The following is a 24,796-nucleotide window of genomic DNA, read 5'->3' on the forward strand; positions in this document are numbered from 1 at the left end:
AAATATGAATATATACAAGGGAATTGAAGTAAGAAAAAAAAACAGCAATAGTAGCAGAAAGTGTTCATAACCTAACTGATTACCTTTATACAGAGAAATGATTGCTCTGTTTCAAAGCTGTTATTTACCCTATCTATACATATCACATTATGTGTCTGGACCCTAAGGAAAATAGGGTGAGTACAACATATAAAAATATGAGCATATACAGGGAAAGTACAGTAATAAAAAAACATCAAAAGTATCAGAAAGTGCTGATAAATCTACTGATAATTTTAATGCACAAAAAGGATTGCTGTCTTTCAAGTTTCTGTCTTCCCCTATGTATATGTTTCATATGATATGACTGGACCCTAAGGGAATTATTGTAAGAACATACTTGAAGGATAATAAGTCTACGAATATAGTACATTTACAATTTTTAGTTCCTGACTGTTACTGAAGAAAATCATGTGGCCTAGATATGTCAGGAAAGGAAAAAAGGGGGAATCAGACATGTGATGTCATCAGTGATGTCATCAATGACATTTGTGATGTCATCTTTGATGTCCTGGGTGTTAGGCTTAGCAGTGCACGGTGGTGGCACGAGTTATGGTTGCTTAGCTTACCATAACTGGTGAATTTCAAGGGTTTTTCAGTTTTACTTGGGACCATAACGTCCCTTTAACAAAGTTTTTTCACTGAATTTCATAGGTTTTTAGTAGCGCAACTTAACCATAACGTCCCTTTAACAAAGTTTTTTTACTGAATTTCATAGGTTTTTAGTAGCGCAACTTAACCATAATGTCCCTTTAACAAAGTTTTTTTACTGGATTTCATAGGTTTTTAGTAGCGCAACTTAACCATAACGTCCCTTTAGCAACGTTTTTTCACTGAATTTCATAGGTTTTTAATAGCGCAACTTAACCATAACGTCCCTTTAACAAAGTTTTTTTACTGAATTTCATAGGTTTTTAGTAGCGCAACTTAACCATAACGTCCCTTTAACAACGTTTTTTTACTGAATTTCATAGGTTTTTATTAGTGCAACGTAACCATAACGTCCTTTTCAATGGAGGAACACCACTAGCATCCTAGGTTCTCAAAGTGGGAACCCGGGGTGGTAAAAAAAGATTTTTCTTCCCAAACGGGGACGCCACAGGCAGGCGTCCCGGTGTAGGAAGGAAAATCTTTTACCAAGATGGACACCAGGGAAAGGGAAGGCGGGGTGTATAAAGAGAACACAACAGTGCATCGGCGGGGGGTCGGGAAGACCAGGAGAGAGACACAGGGCATGAGTGGGGGGTAACACGAGGGAGACACGGGGCATGAGCGGGGGTGGGGGGTAACACGAGGGAGACACGGGGCATGAGCGGGGAGTGGGGGAGAAAGAAGGAAAACACAGGGCATGAGCAGAGGGTGGGGGGAAGAAGGAAGACACGGGGCATGAGCGGGGGTGGAGAAGGGAGACATGGGGCATGAGCAGGGGTACAGGAGAGAGACACGGGGCATGAGCGGGGGGTGAGGGGGTACAGAAGGGAGACACGGGGCATGAGCGGCGGGTGGGGGGAACAGAGCAGACACATGGCATGAGCGGGGGGTAGGGGAGGAAGAAGGGAGACATGGGGCATGTGCGGGGGTGGGGGGGGAACAAGGGAGACACGGGGCATGAGCGAGGGGTGGGGGGAAAGAAGGGAGACACTGGGCATGAGCAGGGGGTGGGGGGAAAGGAGGGAGACATGGGGCATGAGCGGGGGTTGGGGGGGAAGAAGGGAGACACAGGGAATGAGCGGGGGGTGGGTAGGGGTAAGAAGGGAGACACGGGGCATGAGCGGCGGGTGTGGGGAAAGAAGTGTGACACGGGCCATGAGCAGGGGGTGAATAAGGGAGACACGGGGCATGAGCGGGTGGGTGGGGGGTAAGAAGGGAGACACGGAGCATGAGCGGGGGTGGGGGGAAGAAGGGAGACACGGGGCATGAGCGGGTGGTGGGGGGAGAAGGGAGACACGGGACATGAGCGGGGGGTGGGGAGGAAGAAGGGAGACACGGGTCATGAGCGGGGGATGGGGGTACAGGAGGGAGACACGGGGCATGAGTGGGGGGTGGGGGGAACAGGGCAGACACGGGGCATGAGCGGGGGGTGGGGGAGGAAGAAGGGAGACACGGGGCATGAGCGGGGGGTGGGGGGGAAGAAGAGAGACACGGGGCATGAGCGGGGGGTGGGGGGGAAGAAGGGAGACACGGGGCGTGAGCGGGGTGGGGGGGAAGAAGGGAGACACGGGGCATGAGCGGTGGGTGGGGGGAGAAGGAAGACATAGGGCATAAGAGAGGAGTGGGGGGTGGAAAGAAGGGAGACACGGGGCATGAGCGGGGGTGGGGGGGAGAAAGGAGACACGGGGCATGAGGTGGGGGTGGAAAGAAAGGAGACACTGGGCATGATCGGGGGGTGGGGGAGAGAAGGGAGACACAGGCCTGAGCGGGAGGTGGGGAAGGAAGAAGGGAGACACGCGGCAAGAGCAGGGGGGAAGAAGGGAGACACGGGGCATGAGCGGGGGATGGGGGGAAAGAAGGGAGACACGGGGCATGAGCGGGGGGAAAGAAGGAAGACACGGGGCATGAGCGAGGGGTGGGGGTAGAAAGAAGTGAGACACGGGGCATGAGCGGGGGGTGGGGGGAAGAAGGGAGACACGGGGCATGAGCAAGGGGTGGGGGAAGAAGGGAGACACGGGGCATGAGCGGAGGGTGGGGGGAAGAAGGGAGACACAGGGCATGAGCGGTGGTGGGGGGAAGAGGAAAGACACGGGGCATGAGCGGGGGGTGGGGGGTGGAAAGAAGGGAGACACGGGCATGAGCGGGGGGTGGGGGGAGAAGGGGGACACGGGGCATGAGCGGGGGGTGGGTGGGAAAGATGGGAGACACAGGGCATGAGCGGGGGGTGGTGGGGAAAGAGGCGAGACACGGGGCATGAACGGGGGGGTGGGGGAAGAAGGGAGACACGCGGCATGAGCGGGGGTGGGGGGGAGAAGGGAGACATGGGGCATGAGCAAGGGGTGGGGGGGAAGAAGGGAGACACGGGGCATGAGCGGGGGGTGGGGGGAAGAAGGGAGACACGGGGCATGAGCCGGGGGTGGGGGGAAAGAAAGAAGGGAGACACGGGGCATGAGCGGGGGGTGGGGGGGAAAGAAGGGAGACACGGGGCATGAGCGGAGGGTGGGGCCCCAACCCCCGCTCATGCCCCGTGTCTGCCCTGTTCCAACAGGACAGACACGGGGCATGAGCGGGGGGTGGGGTGGAAGAAGGGAGACACAGGGCATGAGCGGGGGATGGGGGGGAGAAGGAAGACATGGGGCATGGGCGGGGTTGGGGGTGGAAAGAAGGGAGACACGGGGCATGAGCGGGGGGTGGGGGGAAACAAGGAAGACACAGGGCATGAGCAGGGGGTGGGGGGGAAGAAGGGAGACACGGGGCATGAGCGGGGGGTGGGGGGTACAGGAACAGGAGGGAGACACGGGGCAAAAGCAGGGTGTGGGGGGGTACAGGAGGGAGATACGGGGCATGAGCGGGGGGTGAGGGGAACAGGGCAGACACGGGGCATGAGCGGGGGCTGGGGGAGGAAGAAGGGAGACACGGGGCAAGAGCGGGGGTGGGGGAGAAGAAGGGAGACACAGGGCATGAGCAGGGGGTGGGGGGAGAAGGGAGACACGTGGCATGAGCGGGGGTGGGGGGGAAGAAGAGAAACATGGGGCATGAGCGGGGGGTGGGGGGGAAAGAAGGGAGACACAGGGCATGAGCGGGGGGAAAAAAGGAAGACACGGGGCATGAGAGGGGGTGGGGGTGGGAAGAAGGGAGACACGGGGCATGAGCAGGGGTGTGGGGGAAAGAAGGGAGACACGGGGCATGAGCGGGGGGTCGGGGGATCACAAGAGAGACACAGGGCATGAGCGGGGGGTGTGGGGGAAACATGGCACACACGGGGCAAGAGCGGGGGGTGGGGGCGAACAGGGCACACACGGGGCATGAGCGGGGGGAGGAACACACGGAGCATCAGAGGGGGTGGAGGGGAACAGGGGAGACACAGGGCATGAGCGGGGGGGTGGGGGGGAAACAGGGCACACACGGGGCATGAGGGGGGTGGGGGGAACAGGGCCCACATGGGGCATGAGCGGGGGGTGGGGGTGGGAAAGGAGGGAGACACGGGACATGAGCGGGGGGTGGGGGGGAAAGGAGGGAGACACAGGGCATGAGCGGGGGTGGGGGGAACAGAGGAGACACAGGGCATGAGCGGGGGCGGGGGGGAAGGGAGAGACACACGGGGCATGAGCGGGAGTGTGGGGAGGGGGAGAGACACACGGGGCATGAGCAGGGGATGGGGGAGGAGAGAGACACACGGGGCATGAGCGGGGGGTGGGGGGAAGGGGAGAGACACGGGGCAGGAGCCGGGGGTGGGGGGAAGGGGAGAGACGCACAGGGCATGAGCGGGGGGTGGGGGGTAACAGGGGAGACAGGTCATGAGCGGGGGTGGGGGGAGTCGAGAGACACATGGGGCATGAGCGGGGGGTGGGGGGAACAGTAGGGAGACACGGGGCATGAGCGGGGGGGTGGGGGGAAGGGGAGAGACACAAGGGGCATGAGCGGGGGGTGGGCTGAGAGGAGAGACACACGGGGCATGAGCGGGGGGTGGGGGGGAGGGGAGAGACACACGGGGCATGAGCGGGGGTGGGGGGAGGGGAGAGACACACGGGGCATGAGCGGGGGTGGGGGGAGTGGAGAGACACATGGGGCATGAGCGGGGGTGGGGGGGAAGGGGAGACACACGAGGCGTGAGCCGGGGGTGGGGGGAAAGAAGGGAGACACGGGGCATGAGCGGGGGTGAGGGGGAAGGAGAGACACACGGGGCATGAGCGGGGGTGGGGGGGAACAGGGGAGACACGGGGCATGTGCGGGGGTGGGGGAACAGGGCAGACACAGGGCATGAGCAGGGGGTGGGGGAACAGGGCAGACACGGGGCAGGGGGTGGGGGGAATAGGGAAGAGACGCACTGGGCATGAGCGGGGGGTGGGGGGGAGGGGGAGAGACACACGGGGCATGAGCGGGGGTGGGGGGAGGGGGAGAGACACACGGGCATGAGCGGGGGATGGGGAGGAGGGTAGAGACACACGGGGCATGAGCGGGGGTGGGGGGAGGGGAGAGACACACGGGGCATGAGCGGGGGGTGAGGGGGAAGGGGAGAGACACACGGGGCATGAGCGGGGGGTGGGGGGAAGGGGAGAGACACACGGGGCATGAGCAGGTGGTGGAGGGGAAGGGGAGAGACACACGGGGCGCGAGCGGGGGTGGGGGGTAACAGGGCAGACCGGTCATGAGCGGGGGGTGGGGGGGAGGAGAGAGACACACGGGGCATGAGCTGGGGGTGGAGGGGAGAGACACACGGGGCATGATCGGGGGTGGGGGAGGGGAGAGACACACGGGGCTTGAGCGGGGGTAGAGGGGAGAGACAGACAGGGCATGAGCGAGGGGTGGGGGGGAAGGGGCGAGACACACAGGCCATGAGCGTGGTTGGGGGGGAGGGGAGAGACACATGGGGCATGAGCGGGGGTGGGGGGGAAGGGGAGACACACAAGGCATGAGCCGGGGGTGGGGGGAAAGAAGGGAGACACGGGGCATGAGCGGGGGTGGGGGGAAGGGGAGACACACGGGGCATGAGCGGGGGGTGGGGGGGAACAGGGCAGACACGGGGCATGAGCAGGGGGTGGGGGAACAGGGCAGACACGGGGCATGAGCAGGGGGTGGGGGGAGCAGGGAAGAGACGCACTGGGCATGAGCGTGGTGTGGGGGGAGGGGGAGAGACACACAGGGCATGAGCGGGGGGTGGAGGGGAGGGGAGAGACACACAGGGCATGAGCGGGGGATGGGGAGGAGGGTAGAGACACACGGGGCATGAGCGGGGGTGGGAGGGATATGAGAGACACACAGGGCATGAGGGGGAAGGGGAGAGACACACGGGGCATGAGCAGGGGGTGGGGGGAGGGGAGAGACACACGGGGCATGAGCGGGTGGTGGGGGGGAAGGGGAGAGACACACAGGGCATGAGCGGGGTGGGGGGCAACAGGGGAGACAGGTCATGAGCGGAGGTGGGGGGGAGGGGAGAGACACGGGGCATGAGCGGGGGTAGGGGGGAGGGGAGAGACACATGGGGCATGAGCTAGGGGTGGAGGGGAGAGACACACGGGGCATGAGCGGGCGGTGGGGGGAAGGGGAGAGACACACGGGGCATGAGCGGGGGTAGAGGGGAGAGACAGACAGGGCATGAGCGAGGGGTGGGGGGGAAGGGGCGAGACACACGGGCCATGAGCGGGGTTAGAGGGGAGAGACAGACAGGGCATGAGCGAGGGGTGGGGGGGAAGGGGCGAGACACACATGCCATGAGCAGGGTTGGGGGGGAGGGGAGAGACACATGGGGCATGAGCGGGGGTGGGGGGGAAGGGGAGACACACAGGGCATGAGCCGGGGGTGGGGGGAAAGAAGGGAGACACGGGGCATGAGCGGGGGTGGGGGGAAGGGGAGACACACGGGGCATGAGCGGGGGGTGGGGGGGAACAGGTGAGACACGGGGCATGAGCGGGGATGGGGGAACAGGGCAGACACGGGGCATGAGCAGGGGGTGGGGGAACAGGGCAGACACGGGGCATGAGCAGGGGGTGGGGGGAGCAGGGAAGAGACGCACTGGGCATGAGCGTGGTGTGGGGGAGGGGGAGAGACACACATGGCATGAGCGGGGGGTGGAGGGGAGGGGGAGAGACACACAGGGCATGAGCGGGGGATGGGGAGGAGGGTAGAGACACACGGGGCATGAGCGGGGGTGGGAGGGATATGAGAGACACACAGGGCATGAGCGGGGGGTGAGGGGGAAGGGGAGAGACACACGGGGCATGAGCAGGGGGTGGGGGGAGGGGAGAGACACACGGGGCATGAGCGGGTGGTGGGGGGAAGGGGAGAGACACACGGGGCATGAGCTGGGGGTGGAGGGGAGAGACACACGGGGCATGAGCGGGGGTTGGGGGGAAGGGGAGAGACACATGGGGCATGATCGGGGGTGGGGGGAGGGGAGAGACACACGGGGCATGAGCGGGGGTAGAGGGGAGAGACAGACAGGGCATGAGCGAGAGGTGGGGGGAAGGGGCGAGACACACGGGCCATGAGCGGGGGGTGGGGGGAGGGGAGAGACACAGGGCATGAGCGGGGGGTGGGGGAGAGGAGAGACACAGGGCATGAGCGGGGGGTGGGGGGAGGGGAGAGACACACAGGGCATGAGCGGGGGTGGAGGGGAAGGGGAGAGACACATGGGGCATGAGCGGGGGTTGGGGGAAGGGGAGACACACGGGGCATGAGCGAGGGTGGGGGGAGGGGAGAGACACACGGGGCATGAGCGGGGGGGTGGGGGGAAGGGGAGAGACACACGGGCCATGAGCGGGGGGTGGGCGGAGTGGAGAGACACACGGGGCATGAGCGGGGGGTGGGGGGAAGGGGAGAGACACACGGGGCATGAACAGGGGGCGGGGGGGATCGTGAGGGAGACACAGGGGATGAGCGGAGGGTGGGGGGGAACAGAGGAGACACGGGGATAAGCGGGCGTGGGGGGGAACAGGGGAGACACGGGGGATGAGCGGGGTGTGGGGGGAAGGGGAGAGACACACGGGGCATGTGCGCGGCGGGTGGGGAGGAAAGGGAGAGACACACGGGGCATGAGAGGGAGTGGGGGAAGGGGAGAGACACACAGGGGATGAGCAGGGGGTGGGGAGAAGGGGAGAGACACTCGGGGCATGAGCAGGGGTGGGGGGAAGGGGAGAGACACACGGGGCCTGAGCTAACTGTGCAGGCTGCAGATCCTGCTCCTCGGTCCTCCGCAGGCCACCATGTGCCGATGGCGTGAGCGGGGGCTGGAGGATCAGGGGAGCCACGGGGGTGGGGGTGGGTGTGGGGGTGTAACAGGAAGGAGACACGGACATGAGCAGGGGGTGGGGGGAACGGGAGGAAGACACAGGCATGAGCGGGGGTGGGGGGAACAGAAGGAAGACAATTACTAGCCGGGCTCTCACCGCAAACCACAAACAAAGATGGGGGGCATCTTGAAAATACGACGCACTGCATGCTGCAGTGCAGCCAATGGGAAAGCACGTAACATGTCCACCGACACGACGCAACCCGCTTGCCCAATCCCTGTCCTGTCCGCGAAGCGAACAGGGAAGTGTGTCCGCGAAGCAAACACAGATATCACCAATTTTTTTTTAACTGCTTTTTGGTCATTTTTAAAAAAGCTACTGGACGGATTTTCACCAAATTTGCAAAAGCACGCTTTCGGGACCAAGCCGCTGCTCCTGGTCCAAATTTGGTGATCATCCGTCCAGCGGTTTGGGCTGTAGGCGTGAGTAAACATTTTTCCCATTCAGTCTATGGGAAAAAAAGACATTTTGGGACCCCCTCTATAACTTTTCCCCCCCTGGACGAATCCTCACCAAACTGGCAAAAACATATAGACTGGGCCATATACGTTTTTTGCAAAGTTTGGTGAGGATTCGTCCAGGGGGAGTGAAGTTATAAGCCGCCCAAAAAGTGCTCTTCCTGTGGAAACAGCAACTTATCCATAACTACATGGCCACTACCGTGGCCATGTAATATATATATATATATATATTCAGTGAAAAAACTTTGTTAAGTTGTTATGGTTAAGTTGCGCGACTAAAAAATTATGAAATTCAGTGAAAAAACTTTGTCAAAGGGACGGTATGGTTCCAAGTAAAACCGAAAAACCCTTGAAATTCGCCAGTTATGATAAGCTAAGCAACCATAACTCACGGCACCACCGTGCACTGCTAAGACTAACACCCAGGACATCAAAGATGACATCACAAATGACATCACTTATTATAATGTTGCAAAACAAGTGTCAAGGATCATTGCAATAAATATCATACCCTAATTAGTGCATTGAACGATGCATTGATATAAATAGCATTCTATTATGGGGTTCTATCTAGTATACTAAGCTTCTCATACAGAAACATAACATTGTGTGCAGTGTAGAAGATGAAGGTATAATATTCGTAATGTTAATATGTTGAATAATGAAATGATAATTGTTTTCTTAATAGATTTTTGTGTACTGTGAAATATGTAATAAGTAGCTAATAAAACAAATGTATTATATAATTGCATTACTATAGACAAAACACAAAGACACAAGAACACATACCAATATGGGTATATACAGGGAAAGTGAAGTTAGCAAAAAAGCACAAGTAGTAGCAGAAACAATTCATAATTTAACTGATTATTTTCATGCAAATAAATAATTGCTCTGTTTCAAAGCTGCTATTTACCCTAGGTATATGTATCACTTGATGTGATTGGACCCTAAGGAAAGTAGTGTGAGTACAATGTATACAAATATGACCATATACAGGGAAAGTACAGCCATAAAAAAAACTGAACTATCAGAAAGTGCTCATAAGTCTATTGATTATCTTTATGCACAAAAAGGATTGCTGTCTTTCAAGCTTGTGTCTTCCCGTATGTATATGTTTCATATGATATGACTGGTCTCTAAAGGAATTACTGTAAGAGCCTACTTGAAGGATACGTCTGCCAATAAAATAAAATGTTTAGTTTCTGACTGTTACTGAAGAAAACCATGTGGCCTAGATATGTCAGCAAAAGAAAAAAGAGTGAGCCAGACATGTGATGTCATCAGTGATGTCATCAATGACATTTGTGATGTCATCTTTGATGTCCTGGGTGTTAGTCTTAGCAGTGCATGGTGGTGGCGCGAGTTATGGTTGTTTAGCTTACCATAACTGGCGAATTTCAAGGGTTTTTCGGTTTTACTTGGAACCATAATGTCCCTTTGACAAAGTTTTTTCACTGAATTTCATAATTTTTTAGTCGCGCAACTTAACCATAACAACTTAACAAAGTTTTTTCACTGAATATATATATATATATATATTACATGGCCACGGTAGTGGCCATGTAGTTATGGATAAGTTGCTGTTTCCACAGGAAGAGCACTTTTTGGGCGGCTTATAACTTCACTCCCCCTGGACGAATCCTCACCAAACTTTGCAAAAAACGTAGTAGCGCAACTTAACCGTAACCTCCCTTTAACAAAGTTTTTTCATTGAATTTCATAGGTTTTTATTAGTGCAACTTAACCATAACGTCCCTGTAACATTTTTTTTAACTAAATTTTAAAGGTTTTTATTAGTGCAACGTCACCATAACATCCTTTTCAATAGATGAAGACCACTAACATGTTATGTCCTCAAAGTGGCAACGCCGGGTGGTAAAAAAAAACAAAAAGATTTTCCTTCCTACACCGGGACGCCACAGGCGTCCCGGTGTAGGAAGGAAAATCTTTTACCAAGATGGCCACCATGGAAAGGGAAGGCGGGGTGTATAAAGAACACAATAGGGCATGAGCGGGGGGTGGGGGGGAACAGGGGAGACACATGGGCATGAGCGAGGGGTGAGAGGGAACAGGGTACAAACGGGGCATGAGCAGGGGGTGGGGGGAAAAGGAAGGAAACACAGGGCATGAGCGGTGGTGGGGGGAACACGAGAGAGACACGGGGCATGAGCAGCGGGTGGGGAGTAACATGAGGGAGACACAGGGTATGAGCAGGGGGTTGGGAGGAACACGAGGGAGACACGGGGCATGAGCGGGTGGGGTACAGGGCACACACGGGACATGAGCGGGGGTGTGGGGAAAGGAGAGAGACAAGGGGCATGAGCGGGGGGTGGGGGGAACATGAGAGAGACACGGGCATGAGCGGGGCGGGTGGGGGTAACACGAGGGAAACACGGGGCATGAGCGAGGGGTGGGGGGAACACGAGGGAGACACGGGGCATGAGCGGGGGGTGGGGGGCAACAGGAGACAGACACGGGGCATGAGCGGGGGGAGGGGCCATCAGGAGAGAGACACGGGGCATGAGCGGGGGTGGGGACAACAGGAGACAGATACGGGGCATGAGCGGGGAGGGGTGGGGAGAACAGGAGACAGTCACAGGGCATGAGCGGGGGATGGGGGAACAGGAGACAGATATGGGGCATGAACGGGGGTGGGGAGAACAGGAGATAGACACGGGGCATGAGCGGGGGGGTGGGGGGCAACAGGAGACAGACACGGGGCATGAGCGGGGGGATGGGGGCAACAGGGGATAGACACGGGGCATGAGCGCGGAGTGGGGGGATACAGGAGACAGACACGGGGCATGGGTGGGGGCAACAGGAGACAGACACAGGGCATGAGCGGGGGGTGGGGGGAACAGGAGACAGACACGGGGCATGAGCGGGGGGATGGGGGCAACAGGGGATAGACACGGGGCATGAGCGCGGAGTGGGGGATACAGGAGACAGACACGGGGCATGGGTGGGGGCAACAGGAGATAGACACAGGGCATGAGCGGGGGGTGGGGAGGCACAGGAGAGAGATATGGGGCATGAGCGGGGGATCACAGGAGACAGGCACGGGGCATGAGCAGGGGGTGGGGGGCAACAGGAGAGAGACACGGGGCATGAGCGGGTGGGGGGAACAGGAGACAGACACGGGGCATGAGCGGGGGGTGGGAGGTACAGAAGACAGACACGGAGCATGAGCGGGGGATGGGGGGCAACAGGAGAGAGACACGGGGCATGAGCGGTGGTGGGGGGAACACGAGAGAGACACGGGGCATGAGCAGCGGGTGGGGAGTAACATGAGGGAGACACGGGGTATGAGCAGGGGGTGGGGAGGAACACGAGGGAGACACGGGGCATGAGCGGGTGGGGTACAGGGCACACACGGGACATGAGCGGGGGTGTGGGGAAAGGAGAGAGACAAGGGGCATGAGCGGGGGTGGGGGGAACATGAGAGATACACGGGGCATGAGCAGGGCGGGTGGGGGGTAACACGAGGGAAACACGGGGCATGAGCGAGGGGTGGGGGGAACACGAGGGAGACACGGGGCATGAGCGGGGGGTGGGGGGCAACAGGAGACAGACACGGGGCATGAGCGGGGAGAGGGGCCATCAGGAGAGAGACACGGGGCATGAGCGGGGGTGGGGACAACAGGAGACAGATACGGGGCATGAGCGGGGAGGGGTGGGGAGAACAGGAGACAGTCACAGGGCATGAGCGGGGGATGGGGGAACAGGAGACAGATATGGGGCATGAGCGGGGGTGGGGAGAACAGGAGACAGACACGGGGCATGAGCGGGGGAGTGGGGGGCAACAGGAGACAGACACGGGGCATGAGCGGGGGATGGGGGCAACAGGGGATAGACACGGAGCATGAGCGCGGAGTGGGGTGATACAGGAGACAGACACGGGGCATGGGTGGGGGCAACAGGAGACAGACACAGGGCATGAGCGGGGGGTGGGGGGAACAGGAGACAGACACGGGGCATGAGCGGGGGGATGGGTGCAACAGGGGATAGACACGGGGCATGAGCGCGGAGTAGGGGATACAGGAGACAGACACGGGGCATGGGTGGGGGCAACAGGAGACAGACACAGGGCATGAGCGGGGGGTGGGGAGGCACAGGAGACAGACACAGGGCATGAGCAGAGGGTGGAGGGCAACAGGAGAGAGATATGGGGCATGAGCGGGGGGGTGGGGGCTCACAGGAGACAGGCACGGGGCATGAGCGGGGGGTGGGGGGCAACAGGAGAGAGACACGGGGCATGAGCGGGTGGGGGGAACAGGAGACAGACACGGGGCATGAGCGGGGGGTGGGAGGTACAGAAGACAGACACGGGGCATGAGCGGGGGGTGGGGGGCAACAGGAGAGAGACACTGGGCATGAGCGGGGGGTCGGGGTAACCGGAGACAGACACGGGGCATGAGCGGGGGGTGGGGGGAACAACAGAGACAGACACGGGGCATGTGCGGGGGATGGGGGCAACAGGAGACAGACACGGGGCATGAGCGGGTGTGGGGGGCAACAGGAGACAGACAAAGGGCATGAGTGGGGGGCAACAGGAGACAGACACGGGGCATGAGCGGGGGTGGGGGGCAACAGGAGACAGACACGGGGCATGAGCAGGGGGTGGGGGGAACAGGAGACAGACACGGGGCATGAGCGGGGTGGGGTGCAACTTGAAACAGACACGGAGCATGAGCGGGTGTGGGGGCAACAGGAGACAGACACAGGGCATGAGTGGGGGGCAACAGGAGACAGACACGGGGCATGAGCGGGGGTGGGGGGCAACAGGAGACAGACACGGGGCATGAGCGGGGGGTGGGGAGAACAGGAGACAGACACGGGGCATGAGGGGCAACAGGAGACAGACACGGGACATGAGCGAGGGGTGGGGGGCAACAGGAGAGACACACGGGGCATGAGCGGGGGGTGGGCGGGAGGGAGAGACACACGGGGCATGAGCGGGGGGGTGGGCGATCGGGGGAGAGACACACAGGGCATGAGCGGGGGTTGGTTGGGAGGGGGAGAGACACACGGGGCATGAGCGGGGGTGGGGGGGAGGGAGAGAGACACACGGGGCATGAGCGGGGGTGGGGGGAAGGGGGAGAGACACACGGGGCATGAGCGGGGGGTGGGGAGAACAGGAGACAGACACGGGGCATGAGGGGCAACAGGAGACAGACACGGGGCATGAGCGAGGGGTGGGGGGCAACAGGAGAGACACAGGGCATGAGCGGGGGTGGGGGCACAACAGACACGGGGCATGAGCGGGGGGTGGGGAGAACAGACACGGGGCATGAGCAGGGGGGTGGGGGGCAACAGGAGACAGACACGGGGCATGAGCGGAGGGTGGGGAGAACAGGAGACAGACACGGGACATGAGCGGGGGCATGGGGGACAACAAGAGAGAGGCACGGGGCATGAGCAGGTGGGGGGAACAGGAGACAGACACGGGGCATGAGCAGGTGGGGGGTACAGGAGACAGACACGGGGCATGAGCGGGGGGCAACAGGAGATAGACACGGGGCATGAGCGGGGGGTGGGGGGAACAGGACACAGACACAGGGCATGAGCGGAGGGTGGGGAGAACAGGAGACAGACAAGGGAGAGAGACACACGGGGCATGAGCGGGGGGTGGGCGGGAGGGAGAGACACACGGGGCATGAGCGGGGGGGTGGGCGATCGGGGGAGAGACACACGGGGCATGAGCGGGGGGTGGGCGGGAGGGAGAGAGACACACGGGGCATGAGCGGGGGTGGGGGGGAGGGAGAGAGACACACGGGGCATGAGCGGGGGGTGGGGGGAAGGGGGAGAGACACACAGGGCATGAGCGGGGGGTGGGGGGAGGGAGAGAGACACACGGGGCATGAGCGGGGGTGGGCAGGAGGGGGAGAGACACACGGGGCATGAGTGGGGGTGGGCGGGAGGGGGAGAGACACATTAGGCAGGAGCGGGGGTGGGCAGGAGGGGGAGAGACACACGGGGCATGAGCGGGGGTGGGGGAGGGAGAGAGACACACGAGGCATGAGCGGGGGGTGGGGGGAAGGGGAGAGACACGGGGCATGAGCGGGGATGGGGGGAAGGGAGAGAGACACACGGGGCATGAGCGGGGGTGGGGGGAAGGGGAGAGACACTCGGGGCATGAGCGAGGGGTGGGCGGGAGGGGGAGAGACACATGGGGCATGAGCGGGGGTGGGAGGGGGAAAGACACACAGGGCAAGAGCGGGGGTGGGCGGGAGGGGGAGAGACACATGGGGCAAGAGCAGGGGTGGGCGGGAGGGGGAGAGACACACTGGGCAAGAGCGGGGGTGGGCGGGAGAGGGAGAGAAAAACGGGGCAAGAGCGGGGGTGGGCGGGAGGGGGAGAGACACACGGGGCAAGAGCGGGGGTGGGCGGGAGGGGGAGAGACACACGGGGCAAGAGCGGGGGTGGGCGGGAGGGTGGAGAGACACACGGGGCAAGAGCGGGGTGGGCGGGAGGGGAAGAGACATATGGGGCATGAGCGAGGGTGAGGGGGAGGGAGAGAGATACACGAGGCATGAACGGGGAGTGGAGGGTAGGGGAGAGAGACACGGGGCATGAGCAGGGGTGGGCGGGAGGGAGAGACACACGGGGCATGAGCGGGGGGTGGGCGGGAGGGGGAGAGACACACGGGGCATGAACGGGGGGTGGGGGGAATGGGAGAGAGACACATGGGGCATGAGCGGGGGGTGGAGGGAGGGAGAGAGACACACGGGGCATGAGCGGGGGGTGGGCAGGAGGGGGAGAGACACACGGGGCATGAGCGGGGGTGGGCGGGAGGGGGAGAGACACACGGGGCAGGAGCAGGGTTGGGGGGAGAGAGACAAACGGGGCATGAGGGGGGGTGGGGGGAGGGAGAGAGAAAACAAGGCATGAGCGGGGGGTGGGGGAAGGGGAGAGACACGGGGCATGAGCGGGGGTGGGGGGAAGGTAGAGAGTCACACGGGGCATGAGCGGGGGTGGGGGAAGGGGAGAGACACGCGGGGGGTGGGCGGGAGGGGGAGAGACACGGGGCATGAGCAGGGGTGGGAGGGGGAAGACACACAGGGCAAGAGCAGATGAGAGACACACGGGGCAAGAGCGGGGTGGGCGGGAGGGGGAGAGACACACGGGGCAAGAGCAGGGGTGGGCGGGAGGGTGGAGAGACACACGGGGCAAGAGCAGGGGTGGGCGGGAGGGGGAGAGACACATGGGGCATGAGCGGAGGTGAGGGGGAGGGAGAGAGACACACGAGGCATGAGCGGGGGGTGGAGGGTAGGGGAGAGAGACACTGGGCATGAGCGGGGGTGGAGGGGAGGGAGAGAGACACACGGGGCATGAGCGGGGGTAGGGGGAGGGAGAGAGAAACACACGGGGCATGAGCGGGGGGTGGGCGGGAGGGGGAGAGACACAAGGGGCATGAGCGGGGGGTGGGCGGGAGGGGGAGAGACATACGGGGCATGAGCGGGGGTGGGGGGAGGGAGAGAGACACACGGGGCATGAGCGGGAGGTGGGGGGAAGGGGAGAGAGACACACGGGGCATGACCGGGGGGTGGGCGGGAGGGGGAGAGACACACGGGGCATGAGCGGGGGTGGGGGGGAGGGAGAGAGACACACGGGGCATGAGCAGGGGGTGGGGGGAAGGGGAGAGAGACACGGGGCATGAGCGGGGGTGGAGGGGAGGAAGACAGACACACGGGGCATGAGCGGGGGCAGGGGGGAGGGAGAGAGACACACAGGGCATGAGCGGGGGTGGGGGGGAGGGAGAGAGACACACGGGGCACGAGCGGGGGGTGGGGGGAAGGGGAGAGCGACACGAGGCATGAGCAGGGGGTGGCCGGGAGGGGGAGAGACACACGGGCATGAGCGGGGGTTGGGGGAGGGAGAGAGACACATGGGGCATGAGCGGGGGGTGGGGGGAAAGGGAGAGAGACACACTGGGCAAGAGCGGGGGTGGGCGGGAGAGGGAGAGAAAAACGGGGCAAGAGCGGGGGTGGGCGGGAGGGGGAGAGACACACGGGGCAAGAGCGGGGGTGGGCGGGAGGGGGAGAGACACACGGGGCAAGAGCGGGGGTGGGCGGGAGGGTGGAGAGACACACGGGGCAAGAGCGGGGTGGGCGGGAGGGGAAGAGACACATGGGGCATGAGCGAGGGTGAGGGGGAGGGAGAGAGATACACGAGGCATGAACGGGGAGTGGAGGGTAGGGGAGAGAGACACGGGGCATGAGCAGGGGTGGGCGGGAGGGAGAGACACACGGGGCATGAGCGGGGGGTGGGCGGGAGGGGGAGAGACACACGGGGCATGAACGGGGGGTGGGGGGAATGGGAGAGAGACACATGGGGCATGAGCGGGGGGTGGAGGGAGGGAGAGAGACACACGGGGCATGAGCGGGGGGTGGGCAGGAGGGGGAGAGACACACGGGGCATGAGCGGGGGTGGGCGGGAGGGGGAGAGACACACGGGGCAGGAGCAGGGTTGGGGGGAGAGAGACAAACGGGGCATGAGGGGGGGTGGGGGGAGGGAGAGAGACCACAAGGCATGAGCGGGGGGTGGGGGAAGGGGAGAGACACGGGGCATGAGCGGGGGTGGGGGGAAGGTAGAGAGTCACACGGGGCATGAGCGGGGGTGGGGGAAGGGGAGAGACACGCGGGGCATGAGCGGGGGGTGGGCGGGAGGGGGAGAGACACACGGGGCATGAGCAGGGGTGGGAGGGGGAAGACACACAGGGCAAGAGCAGATGAGAGACACACGGGGCAAGAGCGGGGGTGGGCGGGAGGGGGAGAGACACACGGGGCAAGAGCAGGGGTGGGCGGGAGGGTGGAGAGACACACGGGGCAAGAGCAGGGGTGGGCGGGAGGGGGAGAGACACATGGGGCATGAGCGGAGGTGAGGGGGAGGGAGAGAGACACACGAGGCATGAGCGGGGGGTGGAGGGTAGGGGAGAGAGACACTGGGCATGAGCGGGGGTGGAGGGGAGGGAGAGAGACACACGGGGCATGAGCGGGGGTAGGGGGAGGGAGAGAGAAACACACGGGGCATGAGCGGGGGGTGGGCGGGAGGGGGAGAGACACAAGGGGCATGAGCGGGGGGTGGGCGGGAGGGGGAGAGACATACGGGGCATGAGCGGGGGTGGGGGGAGGGAGAGAGACACACGGGGCATGAGCGGGAGGTGGGGGGAAGGGGAGAGAGACACACGGGGCATGACCGGGGGGTGGGCGGGAGGGGGAGAGACACACGGGGCATGAGCGGGGGTGGGGGGGAGGGAGAGAGACACACGGGGCATGAGCAGGGGGTGGGGGGAAGGGGAGAGAGACACGGGGCATGAGCGGGGGTGGAGGGGAGGAAGACAGACACACGGGGCATGAGCGGGGGCAGGGGGGAGGGAGAGAGACACACAGGGCATGAGCGGGGGTGGGGGGGAGGGAGAGAGACACACGGGGCATGAGCGGGGGGTGGGGGGAAGGGGAGAGCGACACGAGGCATGAGCAGGGGGTGGCCGGGAGGGGGAGAGACACACGGGCATGAGCGGGGGTTGGGGGAGGGAGAGAGACACATGGGGCATGAGCGGGGGGTGGGGGGAAAGGGAGAGAGACACATGGGGCATGAGCGAGGGGTGGGGGGAGGGAGAGAGACACACGGGGCATGAGCGGGTCTGGTGGGGTGGGAGAGAGACACACAGGGCATGAGCGGAGGTGGGGGGAAGGGGAGAGAGACGCACAGGGCATGAGCGGGGGGTGGGGGGAAGGGGAGAGAGACACACGGGGCATGAGCAGGGGGTGGGGGGAGGGACGAGAGACACACGGGGCATGAGCGGGGGGTGGGGGAGAGCGAGAGAGACACACGGCGTTCGTGTGCAGGCGGCAGATCCCGCTCCTCGGCCCTCCGCTGGCCACCGTGTGCCGATTTATTTATTTATTTATTTTAATTCTTGTAACGCGCCAACATGCCCGTAGGACTCAGGGCGCACATAGAAACTTAACAGGACAGACAAACATATAGAGTAACCTGTATAGAGCAGAGAAGGAGATAAGTCAAAGAATTTATTCCATGTTGAAAAAGTATGTTTTTACGGCGCGTTTGAATACGGTGTAGTTCTGTATCTGCCGCATCTGGGCTGGAAGTTTATTCCATAGTAGGGGTCCCTGTGCGTCAAGAGTAGTACCTCCAAATTTAGCTGTCCTAGTTTTTGGCTGTTTGAGAATAATGGCCGAGGATGACCGAAGGTTCCTCACGATGGCGTGAGCGGGGGGTTGGAGGAACAGGGGAGACACGGAGCATGAGTGGGGGTGGGGGGACAAGAAGGACACATGGGGCATGAGCAGGGGCGGGAGGAACAGGAGACAGACACAAGACTTACTGTGCAGGCGGCGAGGAACAAAGATGGCGGGTGTCTCTGAAGCCAGACGCACTGCACGCTTTCGCGGAGCGAACAGGGAAGTGTGTCTGCGAAGCGAACACAGATATCACTAATTTTTTTCACTTACATTTTTGTCATTTTTTTTAAAACTACTGGACGGATTTACACCAAATAAAGCAAAGCACGCTTTCGGGACCAAGCCGCCGCTCCTGCCACAAATTTGGTGCAAATCCGTCCAGCGGTTTGGGCTGTAGGCGTGAGCAAAGTTTTTTTACCATTATGTCTATGGGAAAAAAAAAGTTTTGGGACCCTCCCTATAACTTTGCCCCCCCTGGACGAATCCTCACCAAACTTTGTCAGAGTGACCCAAATACATTTTTTGCAAAGTTTGGTGAGGATTCGTCCAGGGAGAGCGAAGGTATAAGCCGCCCAAAAAGTGCTCTTCCTATGGAAACACCAACTTAACCATAACTACATGGCCACTACTGTGGCCATGTAATATATATATATATATATATATATATATATATATATATATATATATATATATATATATATATATATATATATATATATATATATATATTTATACTGTAACACTTACCTGGACTCCTCAGGAGCGTAATAACTTCCCAGCCTGTTGACCTGATTCCTTGGAGCCTTTAGGATTCTTTTTCTGTTTAAACAAACAAATGACAACAATAGAAATGATGTAAGATCTATTAATATATATCACTCCCTTCTAACTTTATGGCTGAATTCCCTTCTCACCTGTGTTTTATTATTGTGGAGCTCTCCATCCTGCTTTTCTACAGGGGCGCGTTGAGATGGAGAAACCATGGTAACTTGGATTGCTGATGATCTCTATAGCTTCATTGCCTTGAAATGTCTATTCTTTGGAGAATGAGTCTTTGGGTAAGTTAACATGTAAACATACTGTACTTCTTAAGGGCTTAAATTGATTCCTACGTTGGAGAGATCTCTCTTTCTAAAAACATTTGTCTCCTTTCTCTTTCGCAGATTCTATGAATTCAGGAAAGAATTAGGGCTGCGGATGGCTGTGGAGTTACTGAGGATGAGAAAACGTTTATAAAAATGTAAGTTCGCCAATACGGAGAAACTGCAGCCTTCAAGGTGAAGCGCTGTAACAACTGTGAGGTAAAAACTTGAAGAACCTTCAGGTAGGTAAACGCTTCTAAAAAGTCTTCTCTGTTAAATTGTTAAGTTTGTTTTTTAACTTAAATACCTCTTGTGTTGTCTGCAGGTTTTCGGAAAGCTGAAGAAAAAACCTTCGGAAGATGCGGTGGCTGCGGAAGAAAACTCTGACTGAAGAGGCTGTAGCTCCGAGTGAAAAACGGCTGACTGAAGATGCTGCGGCTGTGAGTAAAACTTCTGATGCAAGATGCTGCGACTGCGAGCAAATAAATGTTCTTACTGAAGATAACCGCATTGGAGATAACTTCTGTCAGGTAAGTATAGTCTATGAACTATGGTACTCTGTAACTATTTGTAAAACTAATGTCTCGAGTATCTCCTTTCTTTGACAGGTTCTGTGAGGAGAAACGCTGGTGGCGTTACCTGCTGTTAGCGGAGCAAACGCAAAGCGCACGTTCCAGCGGAGGTGGGGCGTAAGTAGCTCCCTCTGCAAATATGAATAGTACATTGCTGCTATTTGTAAATGGGTTTTGCGGCGGCCATGTTAAGTGTATGAAATTACTGTTGAACATCATGGAGTCTATGGAAGTAGAGGCAGTGGATGGTGTAAATGCCATATGTGCCAGGCTAACACCCACATTTGGCCTGCTGATTGATTTAATGGTCCCTGCCTAGCCTGAATGCCTGAATGAGGACTATGCTCCCTGACTGGGATCATGAATTATATATAAGATAAGTAACCAGTCAGGAAGTAAACTGCCACTCAGGAAGTAAAAATGCAAAAGGTACTACATTTGTAGACTTTACCCTTCTCATATGTTCTTAGACTACGTTCCTTACGGTTCAGTCAGATCATATGATACATATACGTAGAGGAAGAAGAAAGAGTGAAACACAGCAATAATTTCTGTACATGAAGATAAGCAGGTAGGTTATGAACACGTTCTGGTGATACTGCAGCTTTTTTACTTACTGTAATTTGCCTATATATGCTCATATTTGTATGTGTTGTGGTCTGTTTTTTTTTTCTTTGTAGTACTACAATTATGTAGTAAGTGAGGCATTGTTAACTACGTATTACATGTTTCACAGCATGCAAAACTCTGAATGAAACGAAAGCATTCATCATTTGACCATCCAACATGGCAGGATTTTGAATATTGCACCTCTATGGGGCATGCTGCAGACAATGCCTACGTTTCTGCATGACTATGTTAATGTACTGGAAAGAACTCTGTAATGCAATGGTGTTTATAGCAATGCATTGCTCAATGAACTATGTATCTCATGATAGATCTCCCAATGAAGTCTGATAGTTTTCTGTCAACATTATAATGACAACCCCTTGTAGGGACTTGTCATCAAAATTAATTTCACATGTGTTGTCATCAGTGATGTCACCAATGACATTTGTGATGTCATCTTTGATGTCATGGGTGTTAGTCTTAGCAGTGCACAGTGGTGGTGTGAGTTATGGTTGCTTAGCTTGCCATAACTGGGGAATCTCTGTTTTTTTTTTGGTTTTACGTGTACCCATAATATGGATAGGTTGTTGTTAGTTCAAAGTAACTATAATTGTCCCTTTAAAAATGTTTTTGCACTGAATGTGCAAGGTTTTTCTTAGGGCAACTGAACCATAATGTGCCTTTAATAACGTTTTTGCACTGAATTTGATAGGTTTTTAGCAGCGCAATTTAACCATAACGTCCCTTTAACAACGTTTTTTCACTGAATTTCATAGGTTTTTACCTGGATACCCTTAGTTTGTATAGATGTACCATACAGCATACCAAATGGATGACTGCATAGCGATGGGCACAGTTACCGCGGACTGTGCATCTGTTTGCGGATATCGGGTAGCATTCAAACTGCTGAAAAAGGCACGGGTTCTCTTACATAGTGGCACCATTCAGCAAAGACAAGGAAAATATACAAAGAGCACAATGTGCATGCATTGCAAGGAAAAATTGAGTAAGTCTGCAAACTCTGTACTTGTGAAACAAACAGAGCAAATGCATAGGGTATGCACCATAATGGAATGCACCAACAAGCAAAATAACGTCTGTGTCCAACAATATTACTGCACTGCTGCTTTACGTGGGAACAAAAAAGGAAGGGGCAGAGTAAGGAGTGCGAAGTATTGAGAGCAGAACGTCACTACAACGCGGTAAGTACACTTAAGTTTCTCCTATAATTGCACAGCTTGTACAGTGTGCAAAAGTAGAAAGCCATGATGTTTTTTTTTTATACGCAGCAATGCCAAGCACCCTAGAGTGGCTGGAAGAGAATTTCCCTCATGGCGAAATGAGTAACGATAGTAACCCTATTGGTAAGCAGCACAGTCTGAAAAGTACGACAGTTCATATGTATTGCTTCATGTACACTTAACAGATATTTTTATCTTTAACAGGACATAATGGAAATGAAAGTAATGCACTACAAGCGACACCTCTTCCACAGCTGCATACGGCCACAGTAAATGAAGTAAAGTCTGTAAATAACAAACTAGACAGCCTGGACACCAAAATGGAACAAATGCTAAACAATGTTGCCACCTTAAAAGATTTTATAGAAGCACAAATTATGAAAAAATAAAATACCACTGCCCCACGTACCATTTCCCCATTTCCCAGCCCACCATCCCTACAAATTCCCTCTGATCAGAGACGTTATGATGACAGCTCAATCCTTGGCTCCCCTCATGATGAACTTGTACAAATCCCCAATTCCCCTGTGTATGTATCCATTTCTGCTAACCCTTCCCTTTCCTAATAATGTCTATGTATGTCAGAAATTAAAGGTGTACACGTAAAGTGTTGCTGAGTATGTCAGTGGCTCTTCCTTTTATTTTAAAATTCCATTATGAGTCTGCAGTGCACAGTACTGTCCGGATGACCACAGCTAAGCAAAATGAAGGTTTTCTATGGACACCGCACCTGCCCGGCATAGGCACAATCACAATAGAGGTAGCCGTAAAATGCCACTACTGGCTGCATGTCTGCATCTTGTGATGACACTTTAACTAGTTGTGGGAGCGCACGTCTGTCCATTCCACAGCTATGTGCATGCATATGTCTTCCTCTGTGTCCTGGTAACACCGCCCCTGTCCAGCATGGTGAGAAAAAGTTGTAACATACTTTCAGTAGTTTGAGGCATCCACCCACATCCTACGAACAGCTGTGCACACAAACATTGCACTTGCTGTAGCCTACAAACACCCAGCTTGTGCGAAAATGGTCACCAGACATGTGTTGCACTTTTAATGAGTCTGGGGAGGCCAACCCTGTTCGTAGGACACCTATGCACATACGCACAAAGTATTCCGCCCAATACACATCTTGCGGACAGCTGTCCCATTTGAGAACATTTGCGAGGTCACTATGTGACCTCATCCACACTGCGCGTGTGCCCTTATTTTCCGGACACTATCTGGGCCCTTGGACATCGGAAAAGTACTGTATTCTGCAATGTAAGGAATGCTATTGTCAAAGTACATGCTTACAAACATCCCACACTGTGCCATTGTACATTTAACTAGTTGTTTGAACGATTTAGGGCCACTTTCTGGTCCCAAGTGCTTCACAGCAGCCTCACAAAAGGCCACACCCCAGAGCTGCTCTGCATTTTGTTATTGGCTTTGCAGAGCAGAGTAGCAGGCCACATTGCTTTGTGCTGGAATTGCTTTCGGATCAATTCTGCTGTGTTATATTACCTTTCCAAGTAATGGCAACCATGGCTGCTGCCTCGAAATCAGCAGAACCCATACCCTCACCCTCACCACCACCACCTCCTTCCGAAGGGCCTGAACAAGAGAACAGGCATGGTGATGTAGATAGGGATCAAGAGGAGAATGAGGATGAAGTAGAGCAAATCCCCAATGTTTGCAGCCAGCGTGACTGCTGTTTGTGGAAACTGTTTACCAGCGTAGAAGACGTGCAGAAATGTTGTGCTAACCAGGTAAGATGCACTGACTCAGGCGCAAAAAACTTGGCTTAAACAGCTATGGCACCACCTCCATGTGACGACACCTCAAATCGAAACACAAGGCCGCAGTTTGGAGGTTAGTGCCTTCGAACAAGGCAGTAGGTTACTTTCCTCTACAGCATTTTCCGCATCTGCTCCTGCCAACACCAGGGACCCTCCTGTGGGGCAGCGGATCCTCAAAGCATCCTTGCAGGCCATATGCACCGCGGCAGACCGTTACCTGTCAAAGGTCATTGTATTGTGCATGTACTGCAAAGCAGTACTCTGCAGTGGGGAGCAACTTCGAAGTGCTTTCGAGGTTTCGGTCCGGGAGCATGAGAATGACTGCCACCTAGCTAGGTGAGAACCACCCAACATCTTACTCTCGCTGCACTTGCCATATCTTATCCCTGTGGTTGGTGCCCCTTTCATACCGTCCCTTCCCTTCCTTTCCTTCTGTGTTGTGTGTTACAAGACCAAGAAAGATACAAAACAATGGAAAAAGTAAAAAAGTAAAAAAAGGCTCCTTTCAGAGCCACCTTCCAGATGTCAAAAATGCAATTGCCAGTGAAAGGATGCACACCGCCGCGTAGCCTACAAGCTCCGTAGATTGCGCGGTAAATAATGGGAGGCGTGGCTCCCTCAAAAACATTGCAGTCGTTTCAAGGAGAAAAGGCTGGCTGTTAAAAGAGGCTTTTGTGATGTTTGTTTGTGTTTGGAAGGGTTGAAGTGTGCAACACCTACTAGAAACATGCTTGCTGTACTTGCAAAAAGGGCAGCAATGCATTTTGGATAGTTCGCAGAAATAGCTGATTGCCAGGAGCAGTAAAATGAACGCCATTTGTGGGAAAAATCTTCGTGCTACTAAACATAATATTTCCATT

The sequence above is a fragment of the Ambystoma mexicanum genome, chromosome 2q, assembly GCF_040938575.1.
Source record: "Ambystoma mexicanum isolate Mex_15411 chromosome 2q, UKY_AmexF1_1, whole genome shotgun sequence".
Classification (NCBI taxonomy): Eukaryota; Metazoa; Chordata; class Amphibia; order Caudata; family Ambystomatidae; genus Ambystoma; species Ambystoma mexicanum.